General features: G+C 37.5%; 1 protein-coding gene across 2 annotated transcripts in view; it reads left to right on the plus strand.

Annotated features, from left to right (window-relative positions):
• Positions 1-15,944, plus strand: part of DCAF10 (DDB1 and CUL4 associated factor 10) — a 56,521-nt gene that overhangs the window by 14,713 nt on the left and 25,864 nt on the right. The window lies entirely within an intron of this gene.

A 15,944-nucleotide genomic window follows, 5' to 3' on the forward strand; every position in this document is an offset into this window, starting at 1 on the left:
TGATGGTTACAGAGACTACATATCAGCATAGACAAATGCTTGCGACAGTACAGGTTAAAATCATAAAAATTATATAAATATGACATGATGCAGAAGAAAAAGATTAGAAGGAAATATTTTTAAATGCTTACAGTGGATATGTTAGAATGAATGGATTATGAGTAATTTTCTATTTTCTAAACTTTATATAATGAGATTATATGACTTTCATAATGATTACTTTTAATGTTCAAAAAATAATAATTTATGAGGAAATTACTTCTAGTCAAGGTGACATATTGAATTTTGATGTAACCTCTAGCTCCAAACATATAGAACAATAGATTAAATAGCACAAAAGATACAGCCAGGCTCTGAAACAACATAAACATCTTTGTGGCCATATGGCCAGACCGGAACACAGACACAAAGCTGTTACAGGGTTGAAACCATAAGCCCACTGGGTTTTCAGTCAGGCACTGACATATAGTAGTTTAGCTCCAGTGAGGAATCAAAAATGCTAAAAGTGTTTCATGTGAGGCAGGAACCAGAGCCAGAATTACTATATGAAGCCAGGGGTTTAGTTGGAATGAGGCTGAAAAAAGGAAAAAGCTATTAATTACCTGGGGCTGTAGGTTTTAGATGATAAAGATACAGCCTCATGACCAGGAATTGAATGAAGCCATTGTTGAGTCGGTGACTGAAGGTATATATGTGATAGCTCCAATATTATCATGAAACTGGAGGCCTTAATGTCATTATGAGGCCTAGTAGTGGATTTGGTTCCAGAAATCCAAGTGGGGGCAACTATAAAACCATTAAATAGGAAGAAAGAGAAAAAATTTTTAAATCTTTCTTGCTCAAAATAAGCCTATATAACCAAAATTCCCAAAATCATGAAGATATCTAATATTAATATCATAACAAAACCAGCAACTAGAACAGGTATTTTCTCTGGATAAAATTAATTTTTTGGAGTAGTCCAACAAAGACTTTATTTTAAAAAATGAATTATTTTATTTTTTTTCGACTAGGTAATACATGCACGTGGTACAAAATTCAAAGGTACAAAAGGGTAAACAGTGAAAAGTAAGTCTATCTCCCACCTCTTTCCCCTAGCCACCCAGTTCCCCTCCCCAGAGGCAACCACTATTACCAGTTTCTTGCTATCCTTTCTGAGATAGTTCATGCATGTACTAGCATATGTACACACATATACATAAACTTTTATATAAGTGGTAGCATTCTGCACATACTATTATATACGTTGGCTTTTTCACTTAATGACATATTTAAGATCATTCCATATTTGTACCCATGGGATGATTTTATTCTTTTTAACGGCTGCATAGTATTCCATTGATTGGAAGAAACTTTAAAGCATTTTTAGTATGCTCAAAGAAATAAGGGATACTTCCCATTAATAGCTCAAAATTATGAAAAAAAATAGGTTAATGTGGAAAAACCAACTAGAACTTTTGTAAATTAAAAATATAGTTGGTATATTAAAAAACTTAATAAATGGGATAAATGTTACCCTTTGCACCACTGATGAGAGAATTAATGGGTTAGAAAATATTAGTAAAAAATTCACCCAGAGATTGATTGAGATGTATAATATCTCAGTTACAGAAGAAAGAAGTTGCAGAGATTGGAGGAGAACTAAATTTTGAAGGCACAAAGGCTGAGAATTTTCAGCATTGAAGGACCTGAATCCTTGAATCAAAAGTAAACTCTGGAATCAAGTGGGTTAAACAAAGATAAAGCTACATCTAGACAGGTTGTGGTGAAATTCTAGAATATCAGATAAAAAGAAAATCTTAAAAGCCACCAAAGTTAGAGGCCAGATTACCTTCAGAGGTACGATAATTGAACTGACTGGTTTCTTATCAACAACAGTTGATGCTAGGAGACAAAGGAGTAATATCTTAAATACTAAGAGTAATGTTTAATACCATTTCATATCCAGGTAAATTGTTATTCTAGAATAAAGAATTTTGATTCAGTGAAATTATAAATGTTAATTATTAATAGCAGAAAGATAATAATTTAGGATTTTTGTGGGGGAGGGTGCATTTAAAACAAAGTTAAAACGAAAACTCTAGATTAGCACTATCCAATACAATTATAATTTTAAATTAAAAATTGTCTAGTAGTCACATTAAAAAAAAGACATGAAATTAATTTTTAATAATATATTTTATTTACTCCAGTATGCCTAAAATGTTCTCATTTCAACATGCAGTCAGCATAAAAAATACTGAGATATTTTATTGATACTTTCATTTTCTCATGCTAAATCTTCAAAATCCAGTATATATGTTACACTTAGAGCACATCTCAATGCAGACTGGCCACATATTAAGGACTCATTAGCCACATGTAGCTAATGGCTACCAAACTGCACATTGTAGCTCTGGATGGTAACAACAAATAGGTTGTACGTGTGGGGAAATTTTGTTCAGTGGGAATGTATAACATTTAAGGTCCACATCATGTTCAAGAAGAGGATAGAAATATTAACTAATTTCACACTCTTTCAGAACAATCTATAATTAAGTATATATGATTAAAAAACTAAAATAATAAAACTATAGTTTATAGCTTCCAAACCAGCAAAGGTGGGTGGCAGAGAATATTGAAAACTTGATCAGTTCAGTAAAAGAAAGGAAAGCTTAAAAAAGTAAAAAAAAATAAGCAAAAGAAAGGAAGGATAAATAGAAAACAGGAAGTAGAAATAGTTCCAAATATATTAATAGTTCACAGTAAATATAAATGGGTTGATCTTCTTTATTAAAAGGCACAGAGATAGCAATTTGAATAAAAAACAAAATCACGTATATACTCTTTATGGAGATACCAAAAATAAAACTACCCAGAAATGGGTAAAGAAAACTGATGTAGGTTATCATTATTGGACAGATATAAGACCAAAGGTTTTTTATATTTATTTATTTATTGTTTTACGTCTTTATGGGAGTGTAATTGCTTTACAATGGTGTGTTAGTTTCTGCTTTATAACAAAGTGAATCAGTTATACATATACATACGTTCCCATATCTCTTCCCTCTTGCGTCTCCCTCACTCCCACCATCCCTATCCCACCCCTCCAGGCGGTCACAAAGCACTGAGCTGATCTCCCTGTGCTATGCGGCTGCTTCCCACTAGCTATCTATTTTACGTTTGGTAGTGTATATATGTCCATGCCACTCTCTCACTTTGTCACAGCTTACCCTTCCCCCTCCCCATATCCTCAAGTCCATTCTCTAGTAGGTCTGTGTCTTTACTCCCATCTTACCCCTAGGTTCTTCATGACATTTTTTTTTTCTTAGATTCCATATATATGTGTTAGCATATGGTATTTGTCTTTCGCTTTCTGACTTACTCCACTCTGTATGACAGACTGTAGGTCCATCCACCTCACTACAAATAACTCAATTTCGTTTCTTTTTATGGCTGAGTAATATTCCATTGTATATATGTGCCACATCTTCTTTATCCATTCATCTGATGATGGACACTTAGGTTGTTTCCATCTCCTGGCTAATGTAAATAGAGCTGAAATGAACATTTTGGTACATGACTCTTCTTGAATTAATGGTTTTCTCAGGGTATATGCCCAGTAGTGGGATTGCTGGGTCATATGGTAGTTCTATTTGTAGTTTTTGAAGGAACCTCCATACTGTTCTCCATAGTGGCTGTGTCAATTCACATTCCCACCAGCAGTGCAAGAATGTTCCCTTTTCTCCACACCCTCTCCAGCATTTATTGTTTGTAGATTTTTTGATGATGGCCATTCTGACTGGTGTAGGATGATATCTCATTGTAGTTTTGATTTGCATTTCTCTAATGATTAATGATGTTGAGCATTCTTTCATGTGTTTGTTGGCAGTCTGTATATCTTCTTTGGAGAAATGTCTATTTAGGTCTTCCGCCCATTTTTGGACTGGGTTGTTTGTTTTTTTGTTATTGAGCTGCATGAGCTGCTTGTAAATTTTGGAGATTAATCCTTTGTCAGTTGCTTCATTTGCAAATATTTTCTCCCATTCTGAGGGTTGTCTTTTGGTCTTGTTTATGGTTTCCTTTGCTGTGCAAAAGCTTTTAAGTTTCATTAAGTCCCATTTGTTTATTTTTGTTTTTATTTCCATTTCTCTAGGAGGTGGGTCAAAAAGGATCTTGCTGTGATTTATGTCATAGAGTGTTCTGCCTATGTTTTCCTCTAAGAGGTTGATAGTTTCTGACCTTACATTTAGGTCTTTAATCCTTTTTTTTTTTTGCGGTACGCGGGCCTCTCACTGCTGTGGCCTCTCCCATTGCAGAGCACAGACTCCAGACGCACAGCTTCAGCTGCCATGGCTCACGGGCCCAGCCACTCTGTGGCATGTGGGATCTTCCCAGACCGGGGCACAAACCCGTGTCCCCTGCATCGGCAGGCAGACTCCCAACCACTGCGCCACCAGGGAAACCCTTTAATACATTTTGAGCTTATTTTTGTGTATGGTGTTAGGGAGTGTTCTAATCTCATACTTTTACATGTACCTGTCCAGTTTTCCCAGCACCACTTATTGAAGAGGCTGTACTTTCTCCACTGTACATTCCTGCCTCCTTTATCAAAGATAAGGTGACCATATGTGCGTGGATTTATCTCTGGGCTTTCTATCCTGTTCCATTGATCTATATTTCTGTTTTTGTGCCAGTACCATACTGTCTTGATTACTGTAGCTTTGTAGTATAGTCTGAAGTCAGGGAGCCTGATTCCTCCAGCTCTATTTTTCATTCTCAAAGCCAAGATTGCTTTGGCTATTTGGGGTCTTTTTTGTTTCCATAGAAATTGTGAAATTTTTTGTTCTAGTTCTGTGAAAAATGCCAGTGGTAATTTGATAGGGATTGCATTGAATCTGTAGATTGCTTTGGGTAGTAGAGTCATTTTCACAGTGTTGATTCTTCCAATCCAGGAACATGGTATATCTCTCCATCTATTTGTATCATCTTTAATTTCTTTCATCAGTGTCTTATAATTTTCTGCATACACGTCTTTTGTCTCCTTAGGTAGGTTTGTTCCTAGATATTTTATTCTTCTTGTTGCAGTGGTAAATGGGAGTGTTTTCTTGATTTCACTTTCAGATTTTTCTTCATTAGTGTATAGGAATGCCAGAGATTTCTGTGCATTAATGTTGTATCCCGCTACTTTATCAAATTCATTGATTATCTCTAGTAGTTTTCTGGTAGCATCTTAGGATTCTCTATGTATAGTATCATGTCATCTGCAAACAGTGACAGCTTTACTTCTTTTCCGATTTGGATTCCTTTTATTTCCTATTCTTCTCTGATTGCTCTGGCTAAAACTTCCAAAACTATGTTGAATAATAGTGGTGAGAGTGGGCAACCTTCTCTTGTTCCTGATCTTAGTGGAAATGCTTTCAGATTTTCACCATTGAGGACAATGTTGGCTGTGGGTTTGTCATATATGGCCTTTATTATGTTGAGGAAAGTTCCCTCTATGCCTACTTTCTGCAGGGTTTTTATCATAAATGGGTGTTGAATTTTGTCGAAAGCTTTCTCTGCATCTATTGAGATGATCATATGGTTTTTCTTCAGTTTGTTAATATGGTGTATCACGTTGATTGATTTGCGTATATTGAAGAATCCTTGCATTCCTGGAATAAACCCCACTTGATCCTGGTGTATGATCCTTTTAATGTGCTGTTGGATTCTGTTTGCTAGTATTTTGTTGAGGATTTTTGCATCTATGTTCATCAGTGATATTGGCCTGTAGTTTTCTTTCTTTGTGACGTCCCTGTCTGGTTTTGGTATCAAGGTGATGGTGGCCTCGTAGAATGAGTTTGGGGTTTTCCTCCCTCTGCTATATTTTGGAAGAGCTTGAGAAGGATTGGTGTTAGCTCTTCTCTAAATGTTTGATAGAATTCGCCTGTGAAGCCATCTGGTCCTGGGCTTTTGTTTGTTGGAATATTTTTAATCACAGTTTGAATTTCAGTGCTTGCGATTGGTCTGTTCATATTTTCTATTTCTTCCTGATTCAGTCTTGGCAGGTTGTGCATTTCTAAGAATTTGTCCATTTCTTTCAGGTTGTCCATTTTATTGGCATAGAGTTTCTTGTAGTAATCTCTCATGATCTTTTGTATTTCTGCAGTGTCAGTTGTTACTTCTCCTTTTTCATTTCTAATTCTATTGATTTGAGTCTTCTCCCTTTTTTTCTTGATGAGTCTGGCTAATGGTTTATCAATTTTGTTTAGCTTCTCAAAGAACCAGCTTTTAGTTTTATTGATCTTTGCTATCGTTTCCTTCATTTCCTTTTCATTTATTTCTGATCTGATTTTTATGATTTCTTTCCTTCTGTTAACTTTGGGGTTTTCTTGTTCTTCTTTCTCTAATTGCTTTAGGTGCAAGGTTAGGTTGTTTATTCAAGATGTTTCCTGTTTCTTAAAGTAGGATTGTATTGCTATAAACTTCCCTCTTAGAACTGCTTTTGCTGCATCCCATAGGTTTTGGGTCATCGTGTCTCCATTGTCATTTGTTTCTAGGTATTTTTTGATTTCCTCTTTGATTTCTTCAGTGATCACTTAGTTATTAAATAGTGTATTGTTTAGCCTCCATGTGTTTGTATTTTTTACAGATCTTTTCCTGTAATTGATATCTAGTCTCATAGCGTTGTGGTCGGAAAAGGTACTTGATACAATTTCAGTTTTCTTAAATTTACCATGGCTTGATTTGTGACCCAAGATATGATCTATCCTGGAGAATGTTCCATGAGCACTTGAGAAAAATGTGTATTCAGTTGTTTTTGGATGGAATGTCCTATAAATATCAATGAAGTCCATCTTGTTTAATGTATCATTTAAAGCTTGTGTTTCCTTATTTATTTTCATTTTGGATGATCTGTCCATTGGTGAAAGTGGGGTGTTAAAGTCCCCTACTACGAATGTGTTACTGTCGATTTCCCCGTTTATGGCTGTTAGTATTTGCCTTATGTATTGAGGTGCTCCTATGTTGGGTGCATAAATATTTACAATTGTTATATCTTCTTCTTGGATCGATCCCTTGATCATTATGTAGTGTCCTTCTTTGTCTCTTCTAATAGTCTTTATTTTAAAGCCTATTTTGTCTGATATGAGAATTGCTACTCCAGCTTTCTTTTGGTTTCCATTTGCATGGAATATCTTTTTCCATCACCTCACTTTCAGTCTGTATGTTTCTCTAGGTCTGAAGTGGGTCTCAGGTAGACAGCATATATATGGGTCTTGTTTTTGTATCCATTCAGCCAGTCTGTGTCTTTTGGTGGGAGCATTTAATCCATTTACAGTTAAGGGAATTATCGATATGTATGTTCCTATTCCCATTTTCTTAATTGTTTTGGGTTTGTTATTGTAGATCTTTTCCTTCTCTTGTGTTTCTTGCCTAGAGAAGGTCCTTTAGCATTTGTTGTAAAGCTGGTTTGGTGGTGCTGAACTCTCTCAGCTTTTGCTTGTCTGTGAAGGTTTTAATTTCTCCATCAAATCTGAATGAGATCCTTGCTGGGTAGAGTAATCTTGGTTGTAGGTTTTTCTGCTTCATCACTTTAAATATGTCCTGCCAGTCCCTTCTGGCTTGCAGAGTTTCTGCTGAAAGATCAGCTGTTAACCTTATGGGGATTCCCTTGTGTGTTATTTATTGTTTTTCCCTTGCTGTTGTTTATATGTTTTCTTTGTATTTAATTTTTGACAGTTTGATTAATGTGTCTTGGCGTGTTTCTCCTTGGATTTATCCTTTATGGGACTCTCTGTGCTTCCTGGACTTGATTAACTATTTCCTTTGCCGTATTAGGGAAGTTTTCAACTATAATCTCTTCAAATATTTTCTCAGTCCCTTTCTTTTTCTCTTCTTCTTCTGGAACCCCTATAATTCGAATGTTGGTGCATTTAATGTTGTCCCAGAGGTCTCTGCGACTGTCCTGAGTTCTTGTCATTCTTTTATCTTTATTCTGCTCTGCAGTAGTTATTTCCACTATTTTATCTTCCAGGTCACTTATCTGTTCTTCTGCCTCAGTTATTCTGCTATTGATCCCTTCTAGAGTATTTTTAATTTCATTTATTGTGTTGTTCATTGTTGCTTGTTTCATCTTTAGTTCTTCCAGGTCCTTGTTAAATGTTTCTTGCATTTTCTCTATTTTATTTCCAGGATTTTGGATCATCTTTACTATCATTATTCTGAATCCTTTTTCAGGTAGACTACCAATTTTCTCTTCATTTGTTCGGTCTGGTGGGTTTTTATCTTGCTCCTTCAACTGCTGTGTGTTTTTCTGTCTTCTCATTTTGCTTATCTTACTGTGTTTGGGGTCTCCTTTTTGCAGGCTGCAGGTTCGTAGTTCCCGTTGTTTGTGGTGTCTGTCCCCAGTGGCTAAAGTTGGTTCACTGGGTTGTGTAGGCTTCCTGGTGCAGGGGACTAGTGCCTTTGTTCTGGTGGATGAGGCTGGATCTTGTCTTTCTGGTGGGCAGGTCCACGTCTGGTGGTGTGCTTTGGGGTGTCTGTGGACTTATTATTATTTTAGGCAGCCTCTCTGCTAATGGGTGGGGTTGTGTTTCTGTCTTGCTAGTTGTTTGGCATAGGGTGTCCAGCACTGTAGCTTGCTGGTTGTTGAGTGAAGCTGGGTGTTGGTGTTGAGATGGAGATCTCTGGGACATTTTCGCCGTTTGACATTATGTGGAGCTGGGAGGTCTCTTGTGGGCCAGTGTCCTGAAGTTGGCTGTCACACCTCAGAGGCACAGCACTGACTACTGGCTGCAGTACCAAGAGCCTTTCATCCACACAGCTCAGAATAAAAGGGGGAAAAAGTAGAAGGAAAGAGGATAAAAGAAAATAAAGTAAGATAAAATAGTTATTAAAATAAAAAATAATTATTAAGAAAAAAAATTTTTTTAAAAAGTAAAAAAAAAAAGCGGACGGATAGAACCGTAGGACAAATGGTGAAAGCAAAGCTATACAGACAAAATCTCACACAGAAGCATACACATACACACAAAAAGAGGAAAAGGGGAAAAAATAATAAATCTTGCTCTCAGAGTCCACCTCCTCAATTTGGGATGATTCGTTGTCTATTCAGGTATTCCAGAGATGCAGGGTACATCAAGTTGATTGTGGAGATTTAATCCGCTGCTCCTGAGGCTGCTGGGAGAGATTTCCCTTTCTCTTCTTTGTTCGCACAGCTCCCGGGGTTCAGCTTTGGATTTGGCCCCGCCTCTGTGTGTAGGTCGCCTGAGGGCGTCTGTTCTTCGCTCAGACGAACGGGGTTAAAGGAGCCGCTGATTCGGGGGGCTCTGGCTCACTCAGGCCGGGGGGAGGGAGGGGTACGGAGTGCGGGGCGAGCCTGAGGAGGCAGAGGCCGGCATGACGTTGCACCAGCCTGAGGCGCACCGTGCGTTCTCCCGGGGAAGTTGTCCCTGGATCCTGGGCCCCTGGCAGTGGCGGGCTGCACAGGCTCCCCGGAAGGGAGGTGTGGATAGTGACCTGTGCTCGCACACAGGGTTCTTGGTGGCAGCAGCAGCAGCCTTAGCGTCTCATGCCCGTCTCTGGGGTCCGCAATGTTAGCCGCGGCTCGCGCCTGTCTCTGGAGCTCCTTTAAGCAGCGCTCTTAATCCCCTCTCCTCGCGTACCAGGAAACAAAGAGGGAAGAAAAAGTCTCTTGCCTCTTTGGCAGCTCCATACTTTTCCCCGTACTCTGTCCCGGCTAGCCGTGGTGCACTAACTCCCTGCAGGCTGTGTTCACGCCGCCAACCCCAGTCCTCTCCCTGTGCTCCAACCGAAGCCCGAGCCTCAGCTCCCAGCCCCGCCCGCCCGGTGGGTGAGCAGACAAGCGTCTCGGGCTGGTGAGTGCTGATCGGCACCGATCCTCTGTGCGGGAATCTCTCTGCTTTCCTTTCCGCACCCCTGTTGTTGTGCTGTCCTCCGTGGCTCCGAAGCTTCCCCCGTCCGACACCCACAGTGTCCGCCCACGAAGGGGCTTCCTAGTGTGTGGAAACCTTTCCTCCTTCACAGCTCCCTCCCACTGGTGCAGGTCCCGTCCCTATTCTTTTGTCTCTGTTTATTCTTTTCTCTTTTGACCTACCCAGGTACGTGGGGAGTTTCTTGCCTTTTGGGAGGTCTGAGGTCTTCTGCCAGCGTTCAGTAGGTGTTCTGTAGGAGTTGTTACACGTGTAGATGTATTCCTGATGTATCTGTGGGGAGGAAGGTGATCTCTGCGTCTTACTCTTACGCCATCTTCCCTGACTTCTCCAGACCAAAGGTTTTAATAAGGAAAGTGCAACAGTAAATATTAATAAAAAGAAAAATCCACCAAGAAGATATCATAATCATGAGCTTGTATACAACTTCAAATTAAGAAAGCAAAAACAATAATAATGAATTACATGTCTATAATCATATTAAGAGATTTTAATACAGTTCTGTCCAAAACTGGTAAATCAAGCAGATAAAAATTAGGTTGTAGAAGATTGTAAATACCTTGAACAACCTTTCTACTAAAAATAGAAATGCTGGATAAATTTTTTTTTAATATTTTTTTAAATGTAGAGTTGAACTGATAAGAAAGAAAGGAAGCCTAGGGCCAAAAGTGAAGCAGGAATGCAAAGAAGTAAACACGTACTCAGCTGGCTTTTTACCCTGAAGGCATCTGCCAAATGCCTGTGACTCTTGAGTTTCTGTTTTGACAGGTGTGAGGAGTACAAAGGACAGGAGAGTTAATTCTACGTCCAGTTCAAGGTGAGGAGTCTAATAGAAAACTCTGCATAAGGCTGGGGACTGCAAAGGGCTACAATTTCAGCATAAAGGTGATCTAGAAATAAACCACCTTGTTCATCTAGACTGTGGCATTGGGTAGAGGGATGTCAGAAAATCTCTGAATTTCTAACCACAAGCCAGCCTTCATGCAGCCTTCACACTGTGATATGGTCCAAAACCCTCCAGCCAGCAATTTTAAACTGGATCCAGCTTGGCAGGGCTGCCAAGAGAAACGCAAATCTTCTCTGAAGGAGCAAATTAAGTATTATAAAGAAGTCAGTTCTTCCCAAATTAATCTATGAATTTAGTGCAGTTTTAATCAAAATCCCAACAGAATGGTTTTTTTTTTCTTAACTTGATTTAAAAGTTCATATTGAACAGCAAAGTGGCAAGAATGTCTGAGAAAAGTTTGAGGAAGACTGAGATTGTAGGAGTACTCACCCCTCCAGATATCAGACGTTGTCTTAGGACAGAGATAGATTAAGTGACCTATGGAATGGAATAGAACTTCCAGAAACAGACCCATGCATATATGAAAATTTTATATATGACAGCAGGGGCATTATAAACCAGTGGGGGAAAATGGAAAAGAGAATTTGTTATATGTATGAAAAAAGAAAATGAAATTAGATTTCTATCTCATACCATAACTAAAAATAACTGCCAGTTAAAGACGTAATTATGAAAGCAAACCTTTTTAGAAGAAATATAGAATATTTATGTTCTAAGTACGAGAAAGGATTCTTTTTAAGACACAAAAAGTATAAACCATTGAGGATTGATAAATTCAACTGCATTAAAATTTAAAACTTCATTATAACCAAAGACATAACAGTGTGAGAAGGTAAGCTATAAGCTGGTGCGAGAAGATATTTTCAATGTACATAGCCAAAAAAAGGATTAGTGGGCTTCCCTGGTGGCGCAGTGGTTGAGAGTCCGCCTGCCGATGCAGGGTAGACGGGTTCGTGCCCCGGTCCGGGAAGGTCCCACATGCCGCGGAGTGGCTGGGCCCGTGAGCCATGGCCGCTGAGCCTGCGCGTCCAGAGCCTGTGCTCCCCAACGGGAGGGGCCACAGCAGTGAGAGGCCCGCGTACCGCAAAAAAAAAAAAGGGATTAGTATCCAGAATATATGAAACAATTACCTTAGAGCAAAATAGGCAGAGACTCGCATAAGAGAAAATAAAATGAGCAATAAATATGGAAAGATTTTCAAGCTTACTAGTTATGGAAATGCAAATAAAAATAACAATGAAGACATATCAAATATTGACAAAGATGCTGAGAAATAGAAAACTCTTAGACATTATTGATGGAATATAAATTGGTAAAATTATTTTGAGCAATTTAGCAATATCTGGTAAAATTGAAGATCGATTGTTTAAAAGAAATTAAAGCACATGTGAACAAGGAAATGTGTAAAGAAGGTTCATTACAGCATCGTTAGTAATAGAAGTTGAAAACAAATCTCCATCAAGAGGAAGATAAGGGACTTCCCTGGCGGTCCAGTGGTTAAGACTTCGCCTTCCAAGGCAGGGGGTGCAGGTTCAATCCCTGGTCGGGGGGCTAAGATCCCACATGCCTCGTGGCCAAAAAAACAAAACATAAAAGGAAGATAAATGAATTGTATACTCATACGATGGAATACTATACGTCAGTTAAAATAAATGAACTAGAAGCATCAGCATCTGAGATATATCAGAAATAAAAGGTCGAGCCAGAAAAGCAAATTGTAGAATGAGCTGTACAGTGTGATACCATTTATATAAAGTTTAAAAATAAACTTGATGAAGGCATGTATTTGTTTGTTCTCTGCTCTATCCCCAGCACCTAGAACTGTGCCACATAGTGGGTGCTCATTAAATATTTACAGAATAAGTTGGATGCAAAACCAAACTGTAAATTACTTATGGATACATACTTATGAATTCATAGTATTAAAAACTTGCAAGGGGAGTGACAGACAACAAATTTTGGATAGTGGTTCCCTCTGGAGAGGGAGGGAGGGGAATGGGATTGGGGAGGGATATACAGGGGTCTTCAATTGGGTTTGTAATGTTCAAAAAAATCTGAAATATAACCAAATGTTAAAATTTGATAAAGCTGGGTGGTGGGTATCACAGATGTTTGTTATATTCTTCATAATTTTCTTTATGTTTCTAATATTTTACAATTTTAAAATTTCTTATCTCAAAAAGAAAAGACATGTCAAGTTGTTTGCCCCTAGTCAAAATGACCTCTGACTAATTTGCTATTAGAATTTGTGTTCTTTTTCAATGTCAGTTCTCATTTGATGCTATCAATGTGCCTGCCCTAGAACCCCACACCTACAAATTTGAATTTGCTTCTTATCTGTTTGTTAGAAAAACAGATTTTGAAGCTATTTAGAAGTACATATCACTTAAGTGTTTTGAGTAAGGATCTGAAAGGTCCTCTGGCATGAGCTTAATTGTGTATTACTTATTAATTTTTTGAGTGCTTACCATGTGCCAAACCTTTTGTGAAGCACTTTTGATACATTATATTGTTTAATCCTCACAGTATCCTGATGTGAGACAGATATTGTACTCATTTTAAGGAATGAAGAAACTGCAACTCAGATAAAGAGATTTCCCCGGGGTCTTTTTATAGGAAGTGGTAGAGCTGGAATTCATACTCAGTTCCATTAGACCACCTCACTGTACTGTTCAGAGATATGGACATGCATTTCCTGGTTTGGTTCTAGATAGTCATTTTCCACATACTTAACAATGTCTTCTAGTTCATTTCTTAGTTTTGAGGTTTGCTAATATTGTAAAATAAAAATATTGATAGTTTTGGAGAGTATTTTCTGTTGCTTCATATGAAAGTAAGGGAAAAAATATGTAATTTAAATTCTTTTTTTTTTTTTTTTTTTGTGGTACACGGGCCTCTCACTGCTGTGGCCTCTTCCGTTAAGGAGCACAGGCTCCGGACGCTCAGGCCCAGCGGGCATGGCTCACGGGCCCAGCTGCTCCGCGGCACGCGGGATCCTCCTGGTCCAGGGCACAAACCCGTGTCCCCTGCATCGGCAGGCGGATTCTCAACCACTGCGCCACCAGGGAAGCCCCTGTAATTTAAATTCTTAAGCCCAATATACAGCCTTACTTCTCATTCATGAAGGTTTAAGAGTTTAAGAGTCCATTTAATAATCAAGGTCCCCCAGTTATGAGGTTAGAGGGGGAACTGAGGTTATCCTAAGAATATTTACTTAGTGATATGGCAGTTAAAAAATTAGTACCCATTTAAATATTCCAGGATCTGCTTTTCCCTCCCACTGTCTTTGTTGGTCTTTTCCTGATTGTTATATTTCAAACAATATAATGTAGGTTCAGTGCTTATCATGGGGAACATGAAATTTCTGATCTTGCAAAGGATGTAAAATTTTGCAAGGCCTTGAGAGTGATGTTAGAGAACTGGTCAAAATCATTGGCAAATGAGGATCTGATAGAGTGAGACTAGTTATCAATTAGAGAAAAGAGAACGACAGAAATGATGACATGATAGAAACTTCAAAGAATTATGTGAATATCCCACAGGACTAAGGAAAGGCCTTTGGGAAAATTGATAAAGACCTTGAATGTTATACAGAAATGGCCCTCTTTTTATTATAGTACAAAATTCAGATATGAAGTAAGGATGTCATATTCTGCTTCATAATTTCATTGGAAAGATTATGCAAAAAACCCAAACATTTAATTTATTCTTGTTCTAAGAATTTGCATGTAGTTAAATAAATTTTAAAAGGCCTTTTTTGATGATTTTTAGTTGGTTTTTTAAAAAATATACAACACTTCCTTTCCCTTGTACAATGAAGTGTTGGTACCTGTTTTAAGAAAATTCAATTTCAGTTGCTGTTATCCTTTACCAATCATCCTCTGATAATGAAGACCTCAATTTATCCAGAGCTGTCACATATTGGAGTTTAATGGAGACATATGGAAAAGTTCTGTAATTCAGAAATTCATAGATTTCAATGTGTGTGGAGTGTCTCTTGTTTATTAGAGACCATGTAGTTAAAAATACTTTATAATTATTAACTTATTAGGTAGACTAAGTTTTAATTTGAGAGGATTGGGCCAGATCTCCAAGACTTATCTACCACTTTACACTTTCCGTGTCTACTTACTTTGGGATAAGAATTGTTGAGGGTGCTTTAACTGGTCTCCTAGTCTACATTCTTAATTTTCTATAATTTATCTACTCTCTTTACCAATGATTCTCCAGTACCAAAATTTTTAACAGGTAATACTTTGAGGGAAAAATGAGAAAACTAAAGTCTAAGTATTGAATTTTTCATTAAAGTAAACTTATTCAATTAAAAATTATTAACTTTTGTTCCATGATTTTCTGCATACTGATATTAAAATATCCATGCAACAATAGTAATTTTTCTCAGTGGCCTTACTGACAAAAACTTTTAAACCAATCCCTCTATTTTATTTTTTATGAATATAGTTTTGGAACCTAGCCAGCTCAGAGATCCTTCTGAAAGTCTTAACCAATCATGTCACTTTCTTGCTTAAAACCCTTCAAGGTGGACCACTGCGGCGTACAGCAATATAATCCCACTGGGGTTTTGAATCCATATGTGCATTATTTTCTGTACGAAATAAAATAGCTTAGTGTTTTTTTCCCTAAATTTTTCAAATATATAAAGATGCTTCTATGATGATGATCAATTTATTTTAAAAGTCTGACTTGACTTTCCAGTAGCCTTTGTTATTTTGTATTTTTTTAAATCGTATAATTCCTGTCAAGTGTGGAAGTCATTGAAATATTTTTACTTTTAAAAGCCTCATCAGTAAAGGTAAAACTATAAGGAGAAAAAATGGATTTGACAATATAATAATTAAATTTTTGATATGGTAAGAAAACATGTGAACCACGTTTAAAGATAGAAATATATGGAAAACATATTCAACATACTGTATTTGAAAAACTGAAGAATATTAGTAATATTTTGTAACTCAATAATAAAACTAATATTGCAAGAGGAAAATCAGCAAGGAACATGAATAGCAATTCCCCAAAGAAATATAATCTTCCAATTAATATGAAAAAAGTTCAACTTTACTAAAAATAAGTTTCAACCTAAAACAAGATGATATTTTTTTCCTAGCACTTAGCACAGGTATTAAAAAAATACCTCTGTGGGAAGGGTTTGGAGAAGCAGACAC

The sequence above is a fragment of the Stenella coeruleoalba genome (genome assembly GCF_951394435.1).
Source record: "Stenella coeruleoalba genome assembly, chromosome: 7".
In the NCBI taxonomy this organism is placed as follows: Eukaryota; Metazoa; Chordata; class Mammalia; order Artiodactyla; family Delphinidae; genus Stenella; species Stenella coeruleoalba.